General features: G+C 42.9%; 1 protein-coding gene across 1 annotated transcript in view; it reads right to left on the reverse strand.

Annotated features, from left to right (window-relative positions):
• ed (hemicentin protein echinoid) overlaps nt 1-27,193 on the reverse strand; it is a 176,553-nt gene that overhangs the window by 88,175 nt on the left and 61,185 nt on the right. Inside the window, exon 2 of the mRNA XM_089082164.1 lies at nt 20,711-20,772. The gene's annotated coding sequence lies outside the window, so the exon portion shown is untranslated. The remainder of the gene's footprint in view (nt 1-20,710; nt 20,773-27,193) is intronic.

Here is a 27,193-nt window from a genome sequence, read left to right on the forward strand (position 1 = left end):
CTCGTTCAATTAAGAAAAACTAATTTTCTCGCCGCGAAATCCAGGCGATTGTCGCAGCCTGCGCGTACGTTTTTTCCTTTTAGCTGGTACGATAATTCGTGCGGACGGTCGCTCTCGTTGGATTAAATTTGGCGCTTATCGTATTACTATACGCGCCAATGTGGTTAATCTCTTAACACCTTAGAAAGAAGACATGCAAGAGGCATCCCAGCTGCCACGATCGACCGCAGGGGGATGTCGACGGGGGACGTCGACGAGGATCATCCGCGAGAGACATCACCGTGAAACTCAACGTTCAGAATTTTCCCCAAACAATCTTGGATTTCACGGCGATAAATAACGAATAACAAAATATTAAAAGACAACGCGTAGTGTCTCAGATTGCAGAATAATTAATTCTCTTTCTCGATATCTAATCTAATCCTCGACCTACATCGAACTAACTGCGCTAATTAAAATTCATATTCGACATGCGCGCGCGATATATCGGATCGGCTTATAATAGTCGGTTAATTGCACGTTTTATCAGACTTAAAGAATCCACGTATTATATTAGCTTTGATATAATGGCGGGTTTGTGCTGTCCACCTTTATAGTTTAATCCCTTAATAGGGATGGATCCTCCTCTCCTTTCCTCCCGCCTGCCTCCAAACCGTATGTCGACCGTCCGAATTTCGGTCGTGGCTCCAATTAAATGCCGCTCGGAGGAAGAAGTTTCCGCCGAGAGAGGGAGGGGAGGGTAGAAAGAAGGGTGAGAGAAACAAGTTGACCGTACTAAATCCGATATCCTGCATCCAGCTACTCCACGGAGATACGTCGATATAAACGTATAGGATTTTTATCGGTATCCCGTTCAGGATTGGCACGGCTCGCCCGATACGACGATCTGCCATTAGTTACGTCCGGGATACACGTCGGACGACGAAACGCGGGACTCCGGGCTGGCGATAAAAGTTCGTAACGTAAAAATACAATTTGAAGGAGAGTCACGGGGCGCTCTCGCCCGAAGGATAAGAACTCCCGAATAAATTCTATCCCGGCGTTAGTGACCGAAATGTCAGGGAGACTTGCCACGTGTTCGCCATACGTGACAGATTTATGTTGAGATTTATATCCTCGGCGAGAGAGAGAGAGAGAGAGAGAGAGAGAGAGAGAGAGAGAGAGAGAGAGAGAGCGCGTCGGCGCTAATCAAAACGAAGACACGGCTCTTTCGATGTTTAAGATAGTTTAGACATTTCATGCGAATAGCGCGTCCGATATGCACGCACGCGTTCGACAGAGAGAATTTTAGAAAATGTATAGGGAACTTTTTATATGTGTATTACATATAGGAAATCGCGATTATTTTTTTTTTCAAACTCTATACATGAAATGTTATTTTTTCATGCAATATTTGGAAAAAAAATAACAATCTGTCTATACGTCAAAAATTGAAAATATAGAAAATGCGGTTCAGTGCAATTAAAACGATTGTAGACACTCAAAATGTTTATATACACATATATATATATATATATATATATATATATGAGATGTTAAATTATTGAGAGATCATATTATTGTTTTTTTTAATATACTCAGATGCAGCGTATGAAAAAAAGAGTATTCCGATAAATGAATTGAAGCATAGATTCCAGAATTCTCTGAATATACCCGTATTTGCTCACATGGCAGGCATATTCCACGGAGGATCTTCTAACCGAAGCCAGCGTCCTAACTTAAACCACGGCGCATTTGTAGATTAAAAGCAGCAAAAAACGCGGCGGCCGGTATTAGTTCTTGCTTTTCTCGGCGAAAAGGAGAAAAAGAGAATTCGCCTCAAGGCCAGTCTTCTCTCTGTTCCAGTGTTCTTTTCCGCTTGTACGTCACTACTACTACTTTTCTCTTGAATCTTTGCTAAGCCCTTTATGCGCCTCTTCTGCATTCGCCAAATAAATTCACATTATAGGCCCGCCATGCATCATTGTCTTTTATTTGTACGAGTGAAACTTTGCGATTTCTCGGTGAGTTGAGAGGAAGAACGGTGGCCTGCCGCAAAAACCGCATGCCAAAATGCGACATTACATCGTTATTTAATCATTATTTATATTTATGTACGAGAATGGTGCTGCATTTCTGTTCTAATTAATTAAAATATTCTTGCAAAATATTCCTCTCTTTTGCTTTGCTTTAATTAATATTATTGGTTCAAATTTTGTGAAAATGCTCGAAATACACATTGACATCGGCTCGTTTAGGAGAACTTTCATCGTTACATCTGATGGGTTTGCAAATAAATAGCTCGATTGCAAAGAGCGCACCCAGTTGACACAGTACACGTATGTACGTAGAGAGATCGGGGGAAATCGATCTACTTCTCCATGAACCTATATTGTTTCTTGCTTCAATCGGTCTGCCTTGTTTTTTTTTCCTCTTTTTTTCCATGACACAGTCGCGTGTCCTGTTTAGAATGAATGAAATGCGCGGAAACGCAGGTACGAGCGAGAGGGTGGGAGGGAGGGAGGATAGGGCAGAGAGAAAAATTAATGAAATGCAGTTCGAAATGACGGGGCTTTGCGCCGCCGATCGATATAGCCACCGAAAGTAATAGAAAAGAGAAATGAAGAGGAGGACGGAAACGTTTCACGCGACCAATCACGATATTACGGCGGCGCGAAAGATGAGCAGTCCTTTTCGCACAAGAGGTCCGCACAAAGGAATCGATCCTTTCCTCTTTATCTCGTAACGATCCTATTCGAGCCACTTGATTTCATCCTAAGAAGCCGTTACGAAACTATTTCAATTTCTTTTGCCAGAGGTCCTTCCGGCACCGAGGATTTCTCCGATATTTCCCCCGGATTCGGCATTCTCTACGGACCACTTTATCTCACCCTTTTGGTCTCCTCCTCCTCCTCCTCCTCCTCGTTTCTTCTTTTTCTTTTCTCCCTCCTCCTTTTCACGCCTCGCCCGACGCATATCGCTCCAATCGAGTCGCGCGGAACTGGCGCGCGCCTGCTGCCCGATAACGGACATTCGACGTAAGAGCGTGATCCCAAAAGGCGCCAATATCCATATCCTGGTATTATTATTGCCTTAGTTTTACATCCTTCATCTGTCTTCGGCGCGATTCGTCTGGAGTTTGCGGGGCGCCTCGTCAAGCCCCAAGGCGCTCCGACCGACGGTGACGTCACGCGCAGCGTAGATTCATTACCGAGTTTGGAAACTTTCATAAAGATAGGATCAGCTCCAAAATTCGAGACCGTGAAATATTCGGCCCGACTATCGCCTTCCCCCGTTGACGCTTTAAATATTAATCGACACGGTATTCAGTAAAGTTTGGACGAGATTTCACGAACGTATTCTGCCTGATGAATTTTCGGGAATGATATTTTCCCCGGTGACAATTGGGTCGGGTGTCAAATTTTCAATTCGCAGCTTGTGTATTTCTTAAATGTCCTCCGAAAGAATTAAGTTTTAAGTAAGGACTCTTTTTGAACATTTGCCCTACGGCCTCTGAGTATTACATAAATCAGGAGAAGGTGCGGCTTAATTTAAATTTTCGTTGAGAAAATTCAGCTAATATTCACAAGAGCGCCAATATCTAATCTGTATCGCTATCTCAGTTTTATTGTTCACGTTTCAAATATTACGCTACTGAATAATTCAGAGGAGTTGTACGTGGAGAAGAAAGAGAGATTCGAGAAGTTTACTTCTCGCTGGAGAATGGAGTCGACTCCTTTCCCTCAGCGAAAACGGAAATTGTATTTTTCATAATTTTTTATCTCACAACATGTACGTTCGTATATTCCCAACACTCGAGCTCTCTGAAGTCAAATCCATTTAAGATTTACCTTATGCAATTACATCTGCGGTCGTGGACTACATTACGCCAAGAATACGCTAGAATTATAGCGGCAATTGAGGTCGAGAGTATCCCTAGTTATCGCGAGACACTTGCAGATCTATTATTCCGTTCGTGCGCCGGTTATCGGAACGCGATTAAGAGCAATTGGAGAGGGTAGGGGGAGGGGGCGGAGAGGGGGTGCAACCTGCGACGAGGCGCAATCACAACAGGACGTATCTCGCGCGATCTCGAAGTTCGCAATCGTAAATCGTCGATTAATCACGCGAGAGATATTTGACGTATTGTCCCAACTTCGATAACCCCGCTCGACTTCTTTCGGCTACCGCGCAGGTAACGGGACCAATTATAATTCGCGGCCGAGCCCGCGGTTGATTGACGATTTATGATTTTCAATTTATACAGGCGCGGTCGCGCGGCTTAATGGCCCATTTGCCACGTTCGCATCGACCGGCGAAACGTAATTAAGACCATCCTGAAATCCCAGCTAATAATATACCGGGGGGAGGGGGAAGGGGGATACGCGCGCGGCGGGCGGACCGTCATTGCGAAATATTTGCTCGACCGGCTGTTTGCCCGTAACCGATATCGTCATCGGCAGTCACGTTTTATCGTGGCGTGGACATTATTCGTTCGCGCTGGACCTACGCGTACATGCACGCACTCACGCACGCACGCACACACGCATACATACGCACGATTGCCCGGCGCGCACGGCCGCAAAGTGCAACGGCGCGACGCCGCTCACGCGTCGAGGTTACTCCGAAAATAATGATTGTTATGAAATCGGGATTACACAGACTATTGGTCGATCGCCGAACTGGCCGTTACGCGAATCGCGATACGAACGCTCGCAAAATTAAGGTCGCTCTTTAAATTTGGCTCGTCGCCGAATTCGCGCTCGGGAGGAAAAAAAAGCGCCGTTGCGCCCGTTATCCCGCGCCTCTTTCATTTTTTTCTCCTCCCTCCCTTCCCCCGATCGCTACAGCTCGACACCATTCGGAATGGTCGCGCGCATAGTTTTGTTCGAGCGTGTTTTTCAACCCCGTGCAAAAAAATCCGCTTAAAAACCATGTTAATCCCAGCCGAAACATAGTCCTCAATTGTAACACAGCGAATTACAGATGTATCGATTATAATCGAAACGGTTATGGAAATATTGCGTGTCTGCGGTGTCAGCACGTTCGGTATTAGAATTTCGAGCGTTCCTCGCGCGCGTAGATATGTAACGCCGTTGTCGAACCTTGAAATATCTCCACCCCCTTCGATTACAGAATTACAAATCCTTCGATCTTATTTGGAGGATGACCGTCGGTACATCATCCGACGACGCGATGCCGAACGTTATCTTCAGACGTTAGGACCAACGTGACGTCACGGCCGTTCCGATGGCCGACAGTCCGGCTGCGTGACGTTCCGATTGCCGCAACGCGATTTCGACACACGACGCAACCCGTCGTTGTTACTCTTCCCCCTATCGCCCGCGGCGCGTTCGCAATTTACGTAATGCATCGTTCTCCATAAATCCACCGGTGGAAAGAGGATCGACGGTGCGGCGCGATGGACAGCGCCGTCGCATCGGAGATTGAGAGCCGACCCGCGGAGATACGAACGTTTTTTTCTTTCTTTCTTTTTTTGGTCACTCTTGTCTCGCGTCTCTCTCTCCCTTCTCTCTCTCTCTCTCTCTCTCTCTCTCTCTCTCTGTCTCTCCTCTCTTCTCTCTTTCTATATCTCACCGCGTCTCTCTTTCCCCCCTTTCCTCTCTTCCTCTCTCTCTTTCTCTTTTTTCGTTTTGGACGAACGGGGTGATTTTTTCGCGAGTGGCCAATAGCGATTTGCGAGTGCCCTCGGGCGAATAACGTCCCGTGCATTTGTTTCGCGCGTGTGCATTTTGCGCGGGACGTGTGGAGCACGTAGTTGGAAATTCATCAGCAATTTAACGGGTCGTGCTAACAGTTTTCATCTCAATTGACGCACCGGTACTAATTCTCTCGTTAACCTTTTCATCTGTCCCAAAAGTGCGTTTCTCAAATGCTCCAACGCGCAAATTATCTCTGCTTATATATAAAAGATTTTATTTGAAAAAAATAAAAAAGAATTGCCTACGCTGCTGACGACATTACAACTTTTTTTACATTTGATCGACGGTCCACCGTTACACCGATAGCGCGAAATCTGACGTTTACTAAATTGTACCGGCTGCTATTGACACGCGAGCGAATTGGCGCGCCGCGGTCGCCGACCACTTCGCGCCTCGACTTCCGCAAGGATTAAAGGAGGAAAAAGCGAGAGAGCTTTTGTCCGCGTTCCCCCCCCCGGTAACTTTGCGTCTTCGGGAGCAAGATCTTTAGAATCGGTTATAGGATTCCGTTTGACCAAGTCGATGTGTAACTTGGACCGCGAGATAGTTCCGCCCATCGAAAATGTAGCGCTCTGAGTGATGATCCCGCAATGTTTAAATATGAAACGTACTTTCTGCGCGGTGACACGGAATCGCGCGGATCGTTTCTTCGTTCGAGCATGCGGCCGTATTCCCGTTCGTTTCCGCCGAAAGCCAGCAATTCCGCTTGGTCGACCGGTGTGCAATACTCGTGGATCTTCGGGCGCGAGTAGTTTGACTTCGCCGCGACGGCCACATTCCCACCGGTGCATACGTCAAAGATTCACGAGGAATCGCGTGTTCGACAAAGTCGCGAATTATTGAACGCGCTCACCGCGTCGAGAGATTTCGAGGGAGGGAAAAACGAGAGAGATATCGCCTGTCGCCCAAGAGAGGTCAAAAAAATCCCTTCACGAATCTCGGTTTACATTTTCCGACGATTACACGTTGCAAAAGATATTGCCCAAAAATTTTGCGTTTTACGAATAGACGAGAAGCGTTATACACACGTCACATTTGCTAAAATTTAACAAGCTTTTTATTTATTCTTGTCATTAAGCTGAGATGACTTCTCTCTCTCTCTCTCTCTCTCTCTCTCTCTCTCTCTCTCTCTCTCTCTCTGTCGGATCGCGTTCTATATATCGTAATCGAGAGTGTATTTGCATCGAAGCGACGTCGCGTGTAGCTTCTGATTATGGGTGAGTGGTTACATCGGTTCTGATTAAGAGCCGCTTACCGCTGCTCGCCGTCTGGAATACCGTACCATTCTAGTATTCTGTGAATCAAGCTATTTGTACTGATTCGGTACGCCTTCCTGTTGCGCGCTTATACCGCTTGTGCCTCGCTACGTAATTTGGTAGAGAACGTGAGGCGGGTACGTGGCACGTTGCCACGAAAGCGAAGCACTATACCCTTCCTCGAGACTTCCCGGACCTCTCTCTCTCTCTCTCTCTTTCTCTCTCTCTCTGTCTCTCTTCCTCTCTCTCTCCTCTCTCTCTCTCTCTCTCTCTCTCTCTCTCTCTCTCTCTCTCTCGGTGTGGTGCTTTTGTCGTTACTCTGGCCCTCGAGTGTTATGCAATTTCACATGCGCAAAGCTGCGCCGCATTAACTTATGGACAAATACAAATCGATATCTGCGCCGAGCGTGAAGAGAGCAAAAGTGTTGTCACTCTGTCCGTAGCAAGAGTATGTATGATGTATGAAGACCGAGAGCCACTTTCGTTTGAATCCACTTTTTCGTCTTTTGTTCGCGGTGTATGCTTAAAATATGATAACGTGTAAACAGTCATAGATATATTGGATTTTTCATACCGGAGATAGATAATGTTTTGATGGCAATGTTCGAGAAGATGTTCGAGAATGAGTATCTCGTGAAAAAGAAATCCAGATACCTTATATTTCTTTAATAATAAAAAAAAACATTTATCTCTCTCTCTCTCTCTCTCTCTCTCTCTCTCTCTCTCTCTCTCTCTCTGGTAAGTCATTTTTGATGAAACTTTATATTCAAAAGATTACATGAGATTTTCTGTATAAGGCTACATAAATTCAATCGAAAGGAGATTGTGAGCTCGAGAATTAAGTATACCTATTTATTACACGATACACGGCTATAATCAAGAAGCAAAGTTTATCGACGACGCTTTGCTCGCTGTCAGTTTAACGGCGAACGTTGCGTTTAAAAAAAATGATAGCGGAGCCCGCAGCTTGATCAATGACGCGTCTTGTCGTCGTTGCTCAGACCGCGATGGATGGATTCCTGTTCTCACTTCCGCCCCAGAGATTGTATTTTAACGGAGTCGTGTGCGCCAAGGGATAGTAGTTTCTTTTTGTATTCCGTCAAGCGTGCTCGACTTTCCCTATTTTCATCTGCCTAGACGCGATCAGACCGCGTTGCTCTGACAAATTGATCGTGCAATACGAGAGGGTGCATAACGATCCATGAACGGGGACTACAAAATGCGCGAGCGCGAATTTTCTATCGATTTGCAGCCAGAAACGTCGCGTCCGGGAATACTTTCCGTTTAGCATGTGTTTTTTTTTTTTTTTTATTCGCATCGTGATCGCGTCTATCATTTATGCAGATTCTGTTCTGGTTAAAATATCAATTTCGAAGGCACGCTACAAATCGTCAAATCGCGCTGAGAGTCGGAGATTTTATTTATCCTCGATCAACGCGTATGCAATGAAACTGATATTAATACGCATGCTCCACTATGAATATATTTTATAAATCTGTTCGATCTTTTATAAAGTCAACACCGATCCTTTGACATTTTCCATGTTAAACTCGGCCACGGAAACTTTTCCGCGCAAAATTACGGGGATTGATAATTCTCATCAACGCAAAGCGGAGAAAAGAAACGACCCTTTTTTTTAATCTCCAAAAACAGACGAGTAGCGAGAAAAAAGATTCCGAGAAAGAAAGAGAGAGATGGAGCGTACTGTGTGCCATCGCGAGCATTTAGTATGCATCATTTTGAAACGTTAGAGCATGTTACTCGTGAAATTTGCGTTTTTAATGGAGCTGCGCACGAACGTGGAAGATCCCGAATGAATGAATGAATGCCTTCGTTCCGCGTATTTTATCGAGGGTCGTTTTTTTTTCCTTTTTTTTCGTTGTTATTTTTGTTTCTTTTTTTGTCGAACGCGACCGTACGTGTCACGGTGAGTTTCCGCTGATTGTAATTCCCTACTGACTTACATCATGCATAATACACGGATGGAACGGAATGGAACAAAGAGCTCTCTCTCTCTCTCTCTCTCTCTCTCTCTCCTTCGGTCGGGAGGGAGCGAGGGGAGAGGATTTGCTCCCCTCAACTTGACCTGAATTTACAGCACGCGTATTTAATCCGAGTTCGACGGATATTTTGAATTCTTTACGCCGAGATTTTCAGCGTGCCTCGCGCAAGTCGCTTCCGCGAGTTTACCAAGTTTTTCCCCGATTGGTTTTTCCACTGCGCACACACGGCCGATATTCCAGGCGTATTGTCCAGAAATTGAATCTTTCGCTGGCATACACGCGCGACATACGCTGTAATGGCCTCGGCACATCGAACGTTACAGTTAACAACATTACTTGTCATTTCAGAAGTGATGCCATTAACGATTCTCCCCCCTCATCGATACGTGTGTATGCGCTTTCTCTAATTTTTGTTTTTCTTTCTTTTTTTCCCCCTCCCCCCCCTATCCGATTGACACGAATACGACAATGTACTCACGTCAATCCGGACGTCGGCTGTCGCTAATTAATCACGCTGCGATTATTTCGATCGAATGGTTCGCGATGGGCTTTCGAATTTCGCTATACCTCGTTCGTCCGATAATGAGATTATCAACGGGATAACACAACGGATTTATGCGGCATAAAAGATTCAGCGATGATAAAATATGGTGTCGTCGATTCGGCAACGATCTCGTAACTTTGACAGAAACCCGATGACACGTTGTATTTCAGTGAATAAAGATATCAAAGTCACTGCGTGCTATTGATATACGATCGGGATTTTTCGCATCAGTCATTCGGTACAATTAACGCGCGAATCACCGAAGGGCCGCCGAGGCATGATTTTTTTTTCCTCAATCGCGGGAAAAATTCTTTGCGTAACGCGCAAGAGCGGCTGGTAACAACCAGAAATATCAGAGATTTCGCAAATAATGTCGATTGCTCGTACGGCCAATAATTTATCCGTGCGACGCTATGTAATAATTAACATAATAAGTTTCAGTTCTATTTACAACACAAACTCACGCCGCGTTAATTGCACCTGCACGATATTTCACGCCATAAATTTGCAGCCTGAACGATTTCGGAACGATGCATTTCACGCTTAATACTACTACAACGCGTGAAAATCAAATGCGCTGCCCGTGATAGTAATTTTAGTGTTAATGGCAGTTAAACGATATTTAGGAATACAACAACAACGGAAACAACGAAAGAGTACATTTAACATAAAAATGTTAAGTCATTCAACGATTTCTAATAATACGATGTAATCCCGATGAATCTCATTTTCTCGGTGCCGTGCGAAAAATCTATCGATCTATCGACTCGTGACATGTGTCTACAGGATCGAAACCTGTTATTCACTGGAATTATATCCCGGCCCGAATCTCTCCTCCTGAGACATGAATCAATCTTCCGGAAGTTACCATTGTCCGGGGCAATAGTTTCTAGCGAGATATCAATTCTCCTGGACAAGATATCAATCCGTCGTAAGCCCATAAAGTCGATAAAGTATCGTTTGAACGGAACATTGAGTAAGAACGTTTATTCCTACGTCATTCTGACACGTGGCACTTTAGATTAATATATCGGCAAAATGCAATGACAGAAAAGAAAAATGTCAACTAATACAATATAATGTCCCATCTTCCAATTCAATATAAAGGAAAGGGGAGTAAGATGACGAACTTAATGACGATTTGTGATTTAGTCTGATTTTCATGGTGATGTAAAAATAATTCTTTTTGGTTAGCTAAAGTCTTGCGTATCATTCATAGAAATTGAAAAATTTAAATAAATTATAATTTTGAATAATTTCTTTTTTAAGACCTGTCAATTTCAAACTCTCACAGATAACTTATAAGATGACTTTTAATAAGATGATGAAGTTGAAGGTAATTTTTCAATAAAGATTAATTTTTTTACAAATTTTTTATATTATTCCATTATTATAGTGTCTAAATAAAACAATAAAATAAAATTAAATAATATTTATGAACAAAAGATATCCTTTATAATAATATAACTTTAAGAAAATAAAATTTAGACAAGAATGAAAATAATAATTCTAATTACATAACTTAAAATAAAATAAAATTAATGGCAGAAAAGAATTATTTATGATTACGTATTTTTATATTTGTTACCTTACCCCATTATATTTATTCATCCATTTAGCAAAATATTACAATATGAAAAATGGAAAATAATAATACATTATTATATGCACTTTTAAATATATTCTACAATAGTTCTATGAAGAAAATAAATATATATTTATTATAATTGTAATTTCCTCATGAAAGAATGGCACAAAGTTACATATGTACTCAAAATATATTTCTTATTATATTGCCTCTTGTCATTGACAGATTAAAATTAAATTACAATAGATTATTTATTATCATTAAAAATATCACCTCTAATAATTTGGCATTGTTATTTAGCTTAGAAATACTTGCAAATCCTCTTACCCTCCCTTATAGAAGGAACAAAAACGCATTACACAATACAGGCATTAAATACATTAAATACATAATACAATCTAAAATAATACCTTCCCTTTTTGTTTCGTTAGTATTCCTAGTTTCTACATCCACAATCGTGCTCTAAATCGCGCGATAAAATGATTTACTTATTCGTCGCTGTCGTCACTTGTGCTCGAGGGAAACCGAGGGGAAACCACTAAATTCCTCCGCTAACGTTGCAACCGACAAAGTTGCATTAACCGCTAAGGGAGAACAGGAGGATTACGTAATGACGCGGCATCACGCCGGATATTTACTAGCGTATGAAAATTTCGCATAAATTCTGACCTACATGTGTAAAACTCTCTGGCACTCCCTCGCAGCCCCTGTGCAGCCACCCCTCTAGTCTTAACACGCCGCCGCGATCTACGGTGCTGGTTTTACCCTATTCACCTTCCGCCTTTTTCTCGACGTTACATCGCGCTTCCCCTTTTAGCATGCTCGCCCCGACTTTTTCGCCGACGATGGCGAAGATGCACGGTTAAGTGCGCCAGATGACCCACCGGAAGTGCTAGTACGATTCTCTTTCTCGGCGAAAGACGACGCGATACCGAGTCGAGTAAGTAACTCGATCCATTGCGAAATGATAACCTGAGTACGAACGAGTAAATCTGACCTCAAGGACAAACGGTTCTAACGAATACGCTTTCAATTAGAATTACACGGAAAGAATAATTTCGTTTTAACCAAACTTTGATTAAATTTAGACCCAGATCTGAAAGTAAAATAAAAAGTAAATAATAATTTTTTGGAGTCTTCAAGATTATTATTAATACGCTAAATAAGTCGCTAGAAGATAAAAAATTTACACAATATTATTATTCACGTTTGAGCGTCCTACGTAATAATTTTGATAGTCCGAGAAAATTATTTCCAAATCTAGGCAAATTTTTAGATTTGCCAACAAAAAGTGTCCTCGTCGCGAGTTTACTCGTAAATCGTATTGCTGTATAAGTAAGTGATTAAAAGGACTAATTTGATTCTAATTGAGATCTCGTATCACATTACTGTTACCAGTAATGTTACAGTCGCCGCCGTAAAAGCGTTTAAACTGTAACTTTATCTGTTTAAGCGTGTCCGTACGTACGAAACGACAAAACTTTCGATCGATAATTACCGTGCTATCCGACGGCGTTTTCGTTTCCCTGATTCTTTCTGCCGGCAAATTATCCAGGATCGTTTGAATAAAAGGCCAGATACGAGTGCGACACGGTGTTGCTCGGTAATTACCGGTGCGATCGTATCTTCCACACCTTCCAATTTCATCTGAATCCCGGCCGACAATCGTATTAGCGAGGCGAGCCGCACTGCGAGACCGATGGAAATCGCACGCCCATCGATTCCGCTCGCGATGCGCGGTTTAATACGAACGATAGCCTAGCGGCGTACAACTTTATTACGGTTGTAATAAAGTTACGGGGTGAGAGCTGACAGCGTGCACGACGGCGAGCCGCGCACGGGAGAGAGGGGTTGTTTCGTCCCCGGCTGACATTAATCCCGCATGCGGGATCGCATGCACAGGGTGACGCAGAGTTACCGATCACGTCCTTTTTAATCGCGAATTATCTCCACTTGGATCTCTCTCTCTCTCTCTCTCTCTCCTTTCGGGAAAATCTTTTACATTTCTCTCGATCGAATGACGACGATACTCCTCGGGACGAGACGAGACGAGACACGATTCGATCAGTTCTTCAGTATATTATCGGCACGCGCTTAAAAAAAAAAAAAAAAAAAAAAGAAAAGAGAGACATTCGCGAATTTCGTTAAGCACACGCTCGACAAGGCATCGATTGCATTCGTTCCTTTTTTTTTTTTTTTTACCGTTCATTTTAGCTTCCACGAGTCGAAACACGTCATCGCCTGTCGATATATTCACCGGCACGGTCAACGCGCATGTAATTGCGAAGCACGGAGGAGAACGATCCTGTTATTGTGAATGGATTGACGGCACGCCGATCATTCTTCGATACTACAAATACCGCTACGTTTTACGCGTTTGTTTATTCGTGACCTAGATATACAAATAGATTCATCTGTGTGAGGACACCTCCGAGTTTATGGCAATATTTTCTTCCACTCGATCGAACAACATCGGGAATAAGTTCTGCTCGTTTCTTCGATTCCCCTGATTGTTTGAAAAACAAGCGGTCTCTATTTTTCATAGTCTCTATTTGCTTAGAATAACACTGTAATTCAATTATAACGATTAAACGATTTATAAAATTTTATAAATATATTTAACGAGTTATAAACAATACCGCATCGAAAAATAACCGTTCCCGCTCCCGCTCATATAGTTAGTTAATTCTGGTTGAAGTAATGCAGTTTTTGTAACGGAATATTTTTGACTATAAAACTATATAAAACACGTTCGTAACTTTTATTTTATTACATCTTCAATCTAGATTTATTCTAATATTTAAATATTAAAAAGATTTATCTCTTTAAATCTTATATAGCAACGTAATAGAAATATATTTAATTATTACTATTCATTTATTAATTAATTAAATAAATATATTAAATAATTAAATCAAACGATATACGAAATATACGTAACACACCCATAAATTATAGCAAACTTCATGTTTTATTACTTATATTAAAGTATTCTACATTTACCACACATACATTTATAATAATGATTTCCTTTCCATTACAATAAAATAATTCCAATCGGAAGACTTTTTTCCATTATTTTTTTTACGCGGAAAATAAACTTAAAGCTTATTTTCATGCACAATATTTTAACTTCATTTTGAACGTCCGAGCTGAACTTCGTCCACGATTGTGATCGTAAACATCTTTTTTAGCGGGCGTTAAGGCAACGTAAAGTAAATTTTTTTCTTTCTTCTTTCTGAGCGAAGCACGTCGCTTTTGGTATCCAGAGTGCTGTCTCCGCACGACTGTCTCTGGCTTTTCGCATTTTCCGCTAGTGCAGCTATTGTTTGTTTATGAAATTATCCGCGACCCAATTGGCCCGGGCGGCTTTGTCGGGAGGCTGATCTTTCGGTCGGTTTACTGCAACGCCGCCAATGGTTGGCAACGCAATACTATTCCGCAGTATTGCCAGAAACCCGAGGATAGCCGAAGGAGTAAGACAACAGAGAAATGGAAGACACCTCGGCGGATATACGGAATGTGTCTTGCGGCAAAATACACATTTTCTTTCAATGACGTATATTAGGGATCAAATATTAAAAATGTCGGCTCCTCTCGAAAAGTTAATATTTCTTGAATTACACCCGATTAGCTTTTAAAAGAGATCTGCTATTTTTTTTTTTTTTATTAATGACGCGACGACGTCTTCCTCAACGGTCAGCTTGGAGCTGACATCGATAGGACTTTAACACGTAAAATATAATCGTCAAACTTTTCATGTTCAAAGCCAAGAGGGCCCATTAATCAAGACAAAATCGAATTAAATTCTCGGCAGAATCGATTTCACATTACGCTCTTCCAACTTAATTCGATCAAGTTCGCTAGTTCTTTATCGTTCATAAAAAGATCAAGAAATCGGAAAGAAACGCCAGGGCGTTTCTAGTACAACGGTATAGGTGTGCCAGGGGTTAACGACTCTCGACGATAAGATGGCGGAAAAATTTTTTAGTTATCGCTTCTGTATAGATCATCGCCTCGGGATATATCGCGCTTGTTCGAGAGACTGCGTTTACGTTGCATTACGCAACTGTGCTCAGACCTCAACGACGTTTATTCTTGCTCTTAACCCCTCCTGACAGCGTAAAGCTGGGCTTTCGCTACCGTCGATCTCGTTGCCGCGAGGGTATGCCGGCCCGGGCTCCCTTGCTTTTACGTTTACGGCGCGTTTTACTTTTCCACTCGTATTATTGAAAGATATGAAGAACTCAAAATTTTCATGCAAACACCGCGATATCCAAGAATAGCCACTCTGTGCCGGCTCTAAACTGTGCGGCTCTTACATTTTATTCGTCTAATAGCGGTACGTAATGCAAATGCGAGGTACGAGAAGCGTATGGCCACGTCTGTGTGTTAAATGTGCAATGGAGTCCTTCTTTTATATCGGCTTCACCCTCAGCGTGTCTACGAGAATACGAGAGAAATACGACGCGCTCGCGCTTGTTTCATATTCATGCGAGCATCAGGAGAAACGCCGCGGATTATGGAATGTAGTACGTATCGATCGTAACCGGGACGTAAATACACTTGCTCGCGAATTTTCAAGTCGACGGCCGTAAATTAAAGCGCCGTGAAAACAGACGCCGCGCCGCGCAAAATAAAATCTCATCAAAAATCATCTTCAACTTTTGAAAAATCTACTCTCGCGAGGTAGCGCGAGGAAGCGACGACGACATCCTATATATCAAGCTCTGATAACTTTTATCACGAAATGGAGGTGTTCCACACAACGCCGGTATAATACTCGTACGTTTTTCAGAGCACGTGCACAATCATTTTATTAACCGCTATCTGACAGCGGAGAAAATAATCCCGCCCATGTGGATGGCTTTTTAACGCATCTCCCGAGGTTACCATATTGCTTCGTTCGCAACCTGCTATTGGGGGAGGAGGGGGGGGGGGAGGAGGGGGGAACGAAATTTCATTCTCCCTCCGTGCGAGAAAGCAGTCCGGCGACGAGACACGATGCCACTACAGCGGAATGGAACGGACGACACACGCGCGGCAATATTCCGTGCCGCCGAGTATTGCACACGACAGTGGAAAAGATCGTGTTTTACCATTCGATTTTAGATGCGCGAACATTAACTCACCTCTCACAGAGAGAATCGACAGAGGAGAAATTCAATTGGTTTCCTTTTATCGCGCGGTCTCTTCTCCGGAAAGACGAGCGTGCGTTCAATCCCCTTTGGTTCTCTTTGCTCTTTATCCTAATTTTCCAATTCTTGTTTTTTTTATCTGAATGCAGAATCATCGCGATAAAAGAGAGAGAGAGAGAGAGAGAGAGAGAGAGAAAGAGAGAGAGAGAGAGAGAGAGAGAGAGAGAGAGAGAGAGAGAGAGAGAGAGAGAGAGAGAGAGAGAAAGAGGGTCGTCAAAGACGATATGCGATCGATCGTGCTCGTGGTCGTCGTGTAGCACAAGGAGTGCACGGGGTCAGTTTACACTCGATGACGTATTCGACGTTTTCCAGTGTAAAGACAAGAGTCGCGCCGACAATATTTAGATGCGATGCAACATTTATGTAATTATACCACCTGTCTGTGTGGCCTGTATGTATGTGTATATATATATATATATTAATATTTACACGCGGAAGAGGATATTATTTGAAGATATCCCCCGAAGGGATAACAACGTTATGTCTTTGTCGTGCGTTTATAGTTTATAGGTAGTGTGATGTATAATGTTTTTCTTTTTGCCGACCTGTCCGAGTGGCGCGTTTCGCGCACGGCTTTTAGCGAGACTTCAATGGGATATCGGGTTACGAAAACGTTGTATGCCCTTTGTTTCGACAAATATGTTATCGAACGCTCGCCATGCTTTTTCGTATTAATTAAATTACAATAATTAGACGAATTTGACTTTTGTTATATATTACCTGCGATTCGCGTGCTCCACACGTGCAGGCGCGTAATTACGCCCCGTGCCAAATAAAATTCCTCGCAAAGGTACGTTTTATTATTTCACTATGAGCGCGTCCATTGGCTGCTCTCGCCTGTAGTGTAACGTCCATGCGAGGCTTTAAAGCCGATGCGCGGCTTTATTCCTTTCGAATAATCGAAGGAAAATCGGCGTGCAACTCGCGCGCGCGCATGCGCGCGTGTGTATGTGTGTGTGTGTGTGTGTGTATCGCAACCGATACGGAAGCCAACTAATTTGATATCCGAACGACATTCGTGAGAAACGCCGCGCCGGCGTAAGAGCCGCGTATTGGCGACATTACCAAACGAGGTCGACAGAGTGCTTTCGAGCACGCACGTGCCATTTACCGGAAGTAGAAACCGGCGAAGGGATGAAGGTGGATATACGCGACGAATACACCGGTTAAGGCGAATTTACGCTCGTCGTTTCGAGCGATCTCGCATCGCTCTCGATCGCGCGAAGCCGGCACGGTGGGGTTTTGTAAAAATCTAGACCATTAAATTTTATCCGAAAAATTTCAGATCTCCTCCAAAATGAATTCCTTTTTTTTTTTAGCACAATCGATTCTCTCTCGTTTCGACGTTGCTGGTAGCCGGTGGGGCAACGGCAATGGACGTGGTTTAATTGTTAGACTTTATTATTATCGCGATATTCCGCTGCGATATTTTTTTTCCTACGAATATCTCCTAATCACTTTAAACGATTCAGTTCAGAGCGATCATCAAAAATGAACCGTATAAATCCGCCTTCATCGTGCACCGCGCGGATGGGCGGCAAGGGACGGCGCGGGTTGAGACTGCGGGGCGGAGAAGCTACGTGGAAATTACCGCGCCAGCAGCAGAACGTCTCTCGTTAAATGCATCCGACTGTTGTTTTATTAAGCGTAAGCGTAATCGCTTTAGCAATGCCGAGCGCAATCGCGAGGCGAATACGGCACCGGCGAATCGAGCCGTGGAATGCTCCGAGATGCGGCGCATTTCGCGGAGGTTTCCCTCCGCCGTTGCAGCTCGCGCGATTGCGGAACAGGATATCTTCGTGGATATCTTCGTAAGTTCGTTCCTTACGAGCCGGCAGGCATCAAAACGCAGGCGTCAAAACATTTACATGACACGGGACAAGACCGATCGCGAAACAATCTCCGTAGGATGGGAAGATTAATTTTCCATCATTTCGTACCGTTCGCGTAGGTAGGAGATCTCAATATATGAAAATCGAGAATAACTTTTCGAAAGCATAGAGACACGTCGAGTATGTCGATTATTCGCGGGAGAATCGGGAATATACGTTTCGCGAAATGTTTTGGCCCGAAGAGATGCCTAGAAATATCCACGAAAATGTAATCAGCTCGGCGGAATCAATGTGTGGTCACTGAATTTTACTTTTTTCATCGGGCAATCAGAATTTTCCGCTATTTTCCGCGTTATTCATTTCTGAGCCCATTGCGATACACGATCACGGAAAATGGATATGGCTCGCGGTGCATGCGGAAAAGCCTGGAATTTCGGTCGAACGAGCATTACAAAGGGCGGAGCCGGTGTTCTTATTTTATTGTCAAGAAAGGAACGAGCGAAGAGGAGAACCGAGAAGACCAAGCCGGACGGTTCACGGTAATTAGTACGCGAAGGAGGGGCTTTTTAGTCTTAAACGAACTAGCTTGCCGGGGTTTATCCTGAAAGCGGTGTCGTTAAGCCGCATGGACAAAGAAACGGAAGGAAAATACGAAAAACGGAGACGAAATGCTGGCTGGCTGGCTGGCTGGTTGGCCCGACGTGGTGGGCGAGTCGCTTCTTATGGGACTTTAAAATGCAGCCAATCTCGCCAATGTGAAGACGATTGCTCGCGATGCACTTTATCTCGAGGCACGAATAAAGTAGATCAAAATTTCCCAACGGGCTTGACATCGACTTTCTGGAGGTCGATTGACTTGGAAAGAGAGAACTCGCGACTCGCCGAAAAATTGAATGTCGCAAGTCGTGTGATTATCTTGTATTTTCTTACCAAAGAATATTATTAAAAAATAACAATTATTTTAATTTATATGTCGAAATGTAGAGAAAATGTTTGGATAAAAAGCTCGAAGCGAGATGACGGAGAATTGTTTTTCAGAAGAGATCGATGGATAGCGGGAGATCTTTCTCTCTCTCTCTCTCTCTCTCTCTCTCTCTCTCTCTCTCTCTCTCTCTCTCTCTCTCTGGGAACCACCGCGATGTGGATCAAAGATCCTCGCAGCGACGGAGGGATTCACTGCACGTTCGACTCGATTTCACGAGCGTTGCATATTCGCCGCGAAATTACGACGGCTCGTTTCGTCGGATAAGGTGTACACGGGTGAGATCGCTTTGCGGAGATTCTATCGCGTGACGTGCGAGCGCGCACAACTCTATGAGATGAAATTCGGCTTTTGGTAATCGAGAAAATCCGGGATCGGGAGTATCACTACTCGAGTAGAGGGGTAGCGTTAGGGGTGAAAGTTACCCAAGAATCTTCTCGACCGTAATCCACGTCGTAATCGTCGGCTATACTCGCGAGCCTGGCTGAGACCCAACTCTATTTTCTCTTATTCAAACTACCCCCTCCTCCTCCTCCTCTTCCTTTCTCCCTCCCGCACTGTCCACAGTTTCCACACCCCGCTTCACTCGACCCGACCCGACCCGACCCGATCCGAGCGTATCGTATCGTTTTTATAGATTTGAGCAAAATTCACGAGATGCCCCCGTGCACACCACGCTTTAAGGCGAAATTACGATAATTGAGCCACCGCGCGAAATGGCGGTGGTGAGCCGGTAAAAATACAGTTTTGGGATATGCCAGTTCCCGTGCACAATTATTTCGGCGAGACTACCTTTTCTTCACAGAACAGTGGAGAATATTGCAATGAAATAATTGGCTTTTACATTAGATATATTTCGTGAAACTCTTCTCTCTCTCCTTAAAACCTTAAAGGAAACGTATATACCGCTATTATTCGTTAAACGGTTGAAATAGTCCAAATAGCTTATTATTGTCTTCCATTATTTGATACACTGTTATGCGTAATGCGCGTTTATTTAATTGCGGAAATACATCGAATATCCTGACTCCATTTCCGCGGAAACTCTGCGACATTTAACATCACTCTGTATTTAGCGAGACTTTCGAAAAGAATAAAAAAAAAGGTTATTCGATAAAAAAAATATTTTTATTAATAAATGTCTGAAAATTCAACATGACCTAATTTATGATCATATCGCGATTACATTTTACAACTAATTCCTTTTCAAGCGCAATTAATTTTCACAGATAATGTAAGTTCTCGCGGCGCGAGTTTTCCCTCTCGGTGCTTTCTATACGTACTGTATAAATTTCTGCATGGCTACGCGTTGATAATTCAGTCCCAGTTGGCATAAAGGCCAATATGCGCGCGGCAAAGATACTTCATACGAACAATGCCATTATTACCCGTTGACTGGTAAACAATTCAAATAATGTTTATAATGGCTTTGAATACGGAGTAAACTGTACCAGCAAATGCCACGTCGTTGGCTAATGGGAGATTTCTATTATTTTCGTCAGCCATTATAAGATCGATCTGTCGGATTCATCGAGATAATCTTATATAATCTTATATAAAACGTCATGTTAAATATGTGAATAAGATATGCAATTGTGTACTTACCATTTTGATCTTTATGTCATTCCTTTGTCTTATTAATGCCTCGTGTCTGGAAGTGATAATGCCTGGAATAATGAAAATGTGAATATAAACAGTTTAATTATAAAATGTTAAATCACAGCGCGCATATTATTAAATTAATATAATGTTCTTTATTTTATTATCCAATAATGTATTTTCTAAAATTTCTGTTTGTGCAATATTCTGTTTATAAAAATTTAAATTTAATTTAATAATATAAAAATATATTTTATTAATATACGCGACCGGAAATAATAAATATTATATAATATGCAAATTTAGAAATATTATACTTTTGCAGGCAACTGTATTTTTATTTTTAAAGAAATTTTAATAAATATGTATTCGACAAACCTCATCTAGTTTGGTAAGTAGAGCGTAAAGATGATATTTTCAGTATATGCATTATTAATAATTTCCGTATTACATGTTAATTGTCATGCAAGTTTTCTAATTATTTATACACAATATATTAATATTTATTCAAATAAATATCCAATAGAATTTATTTTAATAAAAATTCAATGAAATAAGCGCTTTTTAGGAAAAAAACGAATGTTGCACAGCGCTTATTACTTTTCAATACAATAGATGATTATATTACATTCACAATTATTTCAACGATCATGAATAGGGCATTAAAAGTTCATATTTTTTTTACCTGAGGCGCTATTTTTTCATAATCGGCGTAATTTAGAATATTCGCAATAAATTTTGTGTGTAAAAGGAAAATTTTTAACTACGGCAAAAAGAGCAGCAATTATATTCAAGTTATACATGAACTATAATAAAATTACAAAATGTAATTATCCAACTTTTTCTCAATCTCTGTCTCTCTCTCTGCCCCCCCCCCCCTCTCTCTCTCTCTCTTTCTTTCTGCATCGTGTAATTGTAAAAGTGTAGATTTTAATCAAATTTTATTATATATTTTAATAACATACTTTAATATGTAAAAAATACTCAAATTACATATGTATTGCGATTTGTAAATTCCATAATTTTAATGAAAATGTTATTCTACTTTATTAACCTAGGATGTAGTAGCCATTAATGATGAGATACTGCTGTACACTTTCGTGCGCATGTTGCCGAGTAACCTTTTTGTTTCCTCGAACGCACGTAAGTCTCGTCTATATAACACCCTCTCGACCTCGGAAGCCCGAGAGATGAAGACTGAAGCACCGGCTCGTCGCATCGGTGCAATGATTTTTTATACACAGTCTCACGGTGCGAACATTGGCTTATCCTGAGATAAAGCCGACGATGTCAGAGTCACGTACACCGACGTACGTTCGTCAAGATGACGTACTCTCTCCGTGGCAACGTCCGCCGTGGAGATATAATATGAAGACACGAGAGAGAAGAAAACGCGAACCAAACGAGCCGTCGCCTTCTCCTCTCGCAGTGTTGCCAGTGATAACACTAGATAATGAGATTCTGTCTTCCTCATAAATCAGAGGATACTTTCCGGTTGTGTGCTTAGGTTCGCTTTGAATTTTTAACGATCTTTGATCATCGAGAGTGTATCATCTTATTATGGCTCGATGAAAAAAATCTGGTTCGCAACTCTAATTCCAAGTCTAATAAACTCGTAAAATTAAAAAAAAAAAAAAAAAAGAACAATGAGATTCTCTTTTTTTCGACTTACAACTTATGAGAAGCGTGTCAAGTGTGTCATGTACATCTCAATTTCACGTATAAATGAAAGGTATTCAGGCGAAGAGGAGAGGAGATTAATCATAAAGGCGGAGTTTGTCGACCGCGGGGCGATCGTAAAACTGGAGGTCGGTAGGCGCGCGATGCCATTTTGACCTCGGTCGCTTGTCCTTCCGGTCACGCGAGGTCCGGCTCGGGGTCTTAAACACCTAACGGCGGCTTCAACGTTAATTGGTCCGGTCCGAAGGTGGCTCGGCTAGAAACGACGAGAAACTTGTTCGTCGAGCGGACATCCAGCGCGCGAACACGACATCGTGAGGTGTCGTGCAAGTTGGAGGGATTACGAGGAGTGAGTCGTCGATCCCGCCCGACAGTTCTATATTTTCAAATGATTAGAATTTATCGCCGGTGACACAATTGTCGGATATCTATGGTCAATTAGTACGAGCGCGCGACAGATAACGAGGGTGATCAGGATGATGCCGCTCTCGTGGAAAGATTTCGACCGGGGTGCGAATCACTTGATCATCGTTGCGTATACCCCCGATGATTACAGTGACCGTCGAGATAATTGGCCGGTGCACACGTCTAATGAGCAGATATTCACGGTTGAAACGAGCTAACTGCTGAGATAACGTCTCACGGGAGCGTTTCAACGAGCGACGTCCACCGCCGGCGTCTGCTTGAGGAACACTCTTTACACAACACGAGGTGAGGACAAATAGCACTATCTCCCCGTTGTCGTTTACTCTAACAGCGAGCGAGGTGCCGTAATCGAGCGTGTAATGCCGTTGCTTTCAATTTCGGCAAATCGCCGTGCAATCCCAGCTCGGGAAAGAACCACCACTCGGACATCACACCCGACCGCTCGGTCACTTCGCCGTGGCATCTTCTTAAGCTTTCAAGGATGAACGGAGGAACAACGGAAAGTAACGGAAAGAGGCAACGGGATTATTCCGCACGTGCGTCCAACGGCGAGTGCTTTGCGAAAGCACCGCGCAATCGGCTTATTTTTCGCGACGTAATCGCACTCTTCCATGTTACCTGAACTCAATGCTCGAAAAAGAAATACCGATAGGAATAAGAAAGCAAGAATAACATAAAGACGAACGCGCGCTGTTCGTTTGGATTTTCTAAGAGCGGTTATCTTATATGTTATCTTATATTTCTTTAAGAGAAAGATGAAAAGGAACAAAAGCGGGTAAAGATAAGAGCTGGTTCCTTAGAGATTACCCGATGATTACCTCGGTTGATCAAGCGCTATCCGCGATACAGTCTACAAAAATTTACTACCACCAGTAAGAAAAATATTCCATCACCTATGTAATAGTGAAAGAATACCCACGGACTACAAACCCGCGAGGGGGGGGGGAGGGAGGAGAGGGGGAGGGGGAGAGCCGTTTGTTCAAGCTCGCGAATTTTTCCGAGGCACGAACGGTCGCGCGAGAAAAGTTGCGCGTCAGAAGAAATAAATTCACTTTTCCAATAATATCGACGTCCTCGAGCACGAATCGCGTAATTCAACGCTCGCCGCTGCATCGACGTTAGTTCATTAACTTGTTACGTAGTTGCATGGCGGACGTTCGATATCCGCGTTATCGATTTTCAGTCGACTTCGATGGCCAAACGACTCGACGTGGAGTATCTTCGCGGATACAAGCTAATGCTCTTCCGTCCAATGCTTTCTCTCCCTCTCTCCGCCACCCCCTCTCTCCCTCTCTCTCTCTCTCTCTCTTTTGCTCTCTCGGGTTGAAAGACGCATATACCGCTCTTTTCCAACGATCTCATCGATCGTGCGACCTACTCATCGCGCGCGCACACGTGTCATAGGTGCTGTGTTTCACAGGTGCCCGTGTCCTCGTCCGTATCTAGGCGGTCAACTAGGCGACTTGTGGATTTATCACGCGATTTTCTCTCTATGATGTAGTCGATAACGCGACACCGCGCGTATCACGATTAAAACCGCCGGGTGGCGGTCGAATAACTCAATTATTACTGAGCTAACTCAGTGCATCGAGCAACAAACCGTACAATACTTCTTTCTGGCTTCCTGACAAAATTTAATGTTTCTCGTATATTAACTCTTTCAAAAATATCCAATTTAGTTGAATTTTTAATTGATGAATTTTTTTCTGAAAATTCATACAAATTTAAATGATATCTATTACTTGTAATAGTATTTATAACTTTTCTTTCTTTGAAGATGTCTGTCTCTCTCTCTCTCTTCGGTAGTATGCAAAGTGTCCCAGAGATAATACAACTTCTTTTAGATTACAGATAATTTTTATTCCCAAGTTCAATCAATCTCTTTAATATCAACAGAAGATTTATTATACGCCGCTCTCTTGTCATTACTTTTCAAATCCCATTACTAAACATTCGGATAACTAAATGCAGACTAAGTTTCCGCCAAGGCGAAGATCCATTTCAAATTAACTCTTGGTCGGTCGCAAGGTAACAGCCTTGGTTAATCAGAGAAATGATTCCTTCTACGAAGCTCGAGTTACAAAGCTACTCCAAATGAGACGAGAATGCGAATTGCCCCGACGCAACACTCCGTGTACAGGTCGGGGGCGAGAAAGAAAGAGAGAGCAGGGGAGAGAGAGAGAGAGAGAGAGAGAGAGAGAGAGAGAGAGAGAGAGAGAGAGAGAGAGAGAGAGAGAGAGAGAGAGAGAGAGCCCCAGGTCTCATGCTACAAATTCTAGAGGTGCGGGGAGGAGGTGGAACTCAGTTGAAATTGTATTCTCGCGAACGTGACGGACCGGAAGAACGGCGCGGCGCGCGTGCGACACGAGGAAGCCGAGCGAAGATCGGCTTCGATCCCCCGGGAGTGCCGTCTCTCCGTGACCGACGCGTAGAGAGACACGGCACGGAAGCGGCACGGAAGCGAGGCGTGCCGATGCCTCGTCGTCGACCCTGTCTCGCGTGCCGGGTCGAGCACGACGAGGAGGACGGAAGTGGCGTCGACGACAATTGTCGTCGTCGTCGTCGTCGTCGTCGTCGTCATCGTCGTCGTCGTCGTCGTCGTCGTCGAGAACTTTCCTGGTCCTACCAGCGACGATATTTCAGAGGCGGACCGGTCGATTCTTGGCTCGTCGACGGCGATACCTGAGTGTCGGGACGCTTTCCATGTCGCGCCGACGATCGTTAATATACCCGCCAACTGCCCGAGGATCGTCCCGAAACGACCGGTCGTGGCGCGGCACCGACGTGAAATACGGCGACGCGTTCCGTCCCGACGCTTCGCTGTCGTTTCACGTGCCGTCGCGCCGTCCGGAGTCGTTTCCACGTTAACGCGCCGCTATTTCGTGGCCATCAGCCGGTGGTTCCGCCGCTCGCGCGAATCCGCCGCGATAATTACGTCCGAAACCGGCTTCCCGAGTCGGCGAGAGACGAGATCGATCGAAGAGGCAACGTCGAGAAGAGCGTAACGTAATTCAAAGGTGTTCGGAAATATGAGACCTCAAAGTTGATTATACGAATTTTAGTTTAATCCTATGTTTCGTGTAATTTGTGAAAATTTCAGTACATTCTGAAACCCAGAAAGCAAGAAATTCAGAAACAAAAAAAATATTTTTCGACTATATTTTACTTATATGCAAATAATTGATTTTACGTCTTGTAGATATTAATAATTTTTATATAAAAGGTCACATATAAAATTCGTGTCCACATCTCTCGCTAAAATTCTAATAGAAATCTGTTTAAATTATTCAATTTCTTATACAGAAATATACGTTTAATGAAAATTATGGCCAAGAGAGGAAATTCTCGTTGAATAAATTTAATGAGTTCACTGTTGGTTTATTAGAGTCCTTTATTTCCCTATAAGATCTTCATTCTATATTTTATTGAAGAAATATATTACTAATGTTCAAATTTATGTTCAGTTTCTACTCTGGAAGAAAACAAAATAATTCTGGCAACTATATTTATAACAATTATAAAATTTAAATACCTGCAACTAATTTTTCAAAGTAATAAGTACAAAAGTAGTACTGAATACAATAAAAATATAATCACAATATATGTGAATTATTAATTAATAATGAAATAGTGACTCAACTATAATTACATAGTTATGTAAACTTCATACAAGTAGAATATGATATTACATTTTTCTAATTTATACATTTTTTTGTGAAGTAAGCATAATGCCACAATATCATAGAGATAAATTTAAAAAATAAAATGATTAATATTATTGTATTTTCTTGGTTCGTATAACTTATTGATTGTTCTATACATAGTTAAGGCACTATTTTTGTACGAATTTCTAGTTGCGGTACAACTTTTTTCCCATAAACTTATCATATTTTTCATTGATTTCATGACGTTTATTTAATCTACAAATATACACATAATTATTCTATATATACGGGATTATCTAATGAAGTTTACTCATCGTTATGTTTGACAATCGCCCATAACTCGAGGCATTACTATGTAAGTGCGTGCGTTTCAGGACACCCGGTATGGCCGACGACGTTGTCGTCATCGTGAAACTCGATCGGAGAGCGTGAGGGAAGCACGTAGACGTAGCGTATCCGCGCGTTGCCGGAGGCGGTAGAATCGTCTGGCATTGTGCTTGCAAATCAAGCAGGCCGAATTTACATGAGATTTATGGCATTCCGTTTGCTCGTGCCCTCGGTCCCTCCTGTCCCTAACGCGCCCCCTCTGTCTCTGCCGATACCCCCCTCCCCCCCCCCGACCCGTAATGCACTCGATTCGATCGTTACGTCCAAGTACGTGTCCAAGTCTAGGATCTACGCCGATCGCGTTTGCTCGGCGATCGGAATTCCATGGCGT

Source organism: Pogonomyrmex barbatus, unplaced genomic scaffold (genome assembly GCF_055798465.1).
Source record: "Pogonomyrmex barbatus isolate J1 unplaced genomic scaffold, ASM5579846v1 scaffold5, whole genome shotgun sequence".
Classification (NCBI taxonomy): domain Eukaryota; kingdom Metazoa; phylum Arthropoda; class Insecta; order Hymenoptera; family Formicidae; genus Pogonomyrmex; species Pogonomyrmex barbatus.